Raw genomic sequence first — 2,783 nt, 5'->3', positions numbered from 1 at the left:
CCATCTAGCAGGCAGAGTGCAAGCCAGTCCACAAACAGCCCGACACACCATGACCTTTATCATAGGCATCGATCAAAGATGGGAGTGGGTCCAATTAGACATATTGCCCTAACAGATTACCTCCCCTCAGGGCGCCAAAGGGTGAGATGAGCCAAAGGCGATCTCGACCCTCCTATGGGGGAGAGTGGGAACCTTGAGGTTGCTCGAACATTATCTCATTCTGCCATGGTGAATAGTGGGCACAACACCAATTTGGCCCTCACTCCCCTTTCCTACAACGTTAATGGATGGGAGTGGGTTCAGTAAGACATACTGCCCAAATATAATATCTCCACATAAGGGTCAATAGGCAGAACTAGCCCCGAGTTAGACTAACCTCCCTTCTAGAAGAGAGCGAGACCAACCTAGAGGCTACCTGAACATTACCCTATCTCATCACAGAAAAGGGATGACGACCTCCCTGGGGGACTAAAAGGGAGGGTATGGCTTGAGGCACTCCTAGCCCTCTCTTGGTGGATTACAGGATAGGCCCAAGACTACCCATCTCAACCTCAAAACGAACCACATGCTCTACTAAATGTCGATAGGTTGGTGACTAACAAATAATAGACTGTATTTGGATCCTGATTTTGCAAGACATAAGAAGTATTTTGGGCAAGTCCAGGCTTACATGTGACTTTCCCCTCTCGCCAAGAGTGAGGATCAATGAGGAGAACCCAGTCTTATATATTGTGTGACCTCCACAAAGAATTGGGTTAGACCCGACTTACGCGCTACTCACCCCTTATCACTGAGTGCGATGGACAAAGAAGCACGCCTGGTCTTACATACCACGCGAGCTCCATAAAGTATTGGAGCAAGTCTCAGCTTATGCGACACTTGCCCCTTCTCACCGAGCACGAGGGTCAACAAGGCGTGCCATGTCTTACATACTACACGACCTCCAAAAACTATTAGGGCTAGTGTATTCGACGCCACTCACCCCCTCTTGCCTAGCACGAGGGTCAATGAGGCGCACCCAGTCTTACATACCGCGTGACCACCACAAAGTATTGGAGCATGTCCCAACTTACGCACCACTCTCCCCTTCATGTTGAGAGAGAGGGTCAATGAGGCATGCCCAGTCTTACATACCGCATGACATCCACAGAGTATATGGGCGAGTTTAGGCTGACGAGCCACTCACCCCATCCCGCCAAGCTCAAGGGTCAACGAGGCAGGCCCGATCTCACATACCAGTCAATGAGGCATATCCAGTTATGCATTTTGCAAGGCTTCTGCAAAGGCCTCACTTGTGTAACATAGGGCCTAAGTGAATGAAGACTTCACGTGGAAGGACTCAAACAAATTTGGTTTGAACTCGTAAGAGGTTTCAAGGTATTGCCAGATGACGAGTGTTCGATCCTCACAAAGTTAAATGGATAAAAAAGCAGTTGTGCTCGGCAGAGTGCCGCCTGAGACTGCTTGAACATTACTCCATCCCATCACAACAAAGGGATGATTAGTGGAGTGTGGAGTGTGGGCCCATCCTCAACAACCCAACACACCTTACATTCCTCGTGGGCCTCAACCAATGGGAGCGGGTTCAACTAGAAAAACTGCCCGAACAGATTCCCTCCCCTCAGGGTACCAAGGGGCAAGATGAGCCAGAGGACCATCTTGACCCTCCCGTGGGGAGGGTGGGTCTAGCCCTAAGGTTGCTCAAACATTACTTTGTTCCACCACAACAAAGAGTGGGCGCAACACTGGTGTGGCCCTCACTCCCCTTTCCTGTGACGTCAATGGATGGGAGTAGGTACACTAGTAAACTGCTTGAATAGACTAACTCTACATAAGGGTCAATAGGAAGAACTAACCTTGGGTTAGCTCGACCTCCCTTGTGGAGGAGTATGGGACCAGCCCTGAAGCTACCCGAGCATTACCCCATTCCATCATGCCAAAGGGATGATTACCTCCACTGGGGTGTCTAAAGGGAAGGGTGTAGCTTAAGGTGCCCCTACCATTCCCTCAGCAGAGTGCAAGATAGTTGATGACTTGCAAAATTTTGTATTGCAGATTTTACAAGATCGCTCGAGCGGAGGCTATTGGCCGCTCGAGCAAATTCAGGCAGATTCAAACGCTCGACTGCCGCTCGGCAGTGAGCTCGAGCGGGTTGCAGGAAAATAAAGATCGCTCAAGCAGAGGCTTTTGGCCGCTCGAGCTAAATCAGGCAGAGTTGAACGCTCGATGTGTGCTCGACACCCCGCTCGAGCGAACATCGTAATTTGACAGATCAAGGGTTTTCCACCGTCACACCATATAAAAGGAATTTTTCACTCTATGGCCGGAGCTGTTGACTGAAGAACACTTTTTGGGACAGAAAAACACAGCTAGAAGATTCAATTCATATGTTTAGGAGAGGAAATTCCATATATTGCACGTACGTTGGAATCATACACGAGCACAGACGGGAGAAGAGCATTGAATCATTTCCTTGAGTTTTTGAAGACGAGTTGTGGCTGGGAGGAGTATTTTTCAGCGTTTATTTTCTTCCAATATTCTCAGAACAATTATGGTGAATTCGTTTATGTTGAATTCCATTTCTAGCATGAGCTAAATTTTATTTATTCTAGGAAAACGATGTAACCTATTTCTGAACTATGCTTGATTGTCTATGCTAATTTAAGGCAATTCTCTCTTCGTTTATCTGATTTATTCTGAGTTTATTGCTTCTAATTAACTGGCCATTGATTAGATGATATTTAATCTTGTGATTTGCTATCGAAAGAGGGAATCATAGGGTA

This window comes from Carya illinoinensis, chromosome 15 (genome assembly GCF_018687715.1).
Source record: "Carya illinoinensis cultivar Pawnee chromosome 15, C.illinoinensisPawnee_v1, whole genome shotgun sequence".
In the NCBI taxonomy this organism is placed as follows: Eukaryota; Viridiplantae; Streptophyta; class Magnoliopsida; order Fagales; family Juglandaceae; genus Carya; species Carya illinoinensis.
The sequence above is the reverse complement of the archived record's forward strand: the minus strand, read 5'-3'. Positions refer to the sequence as shown.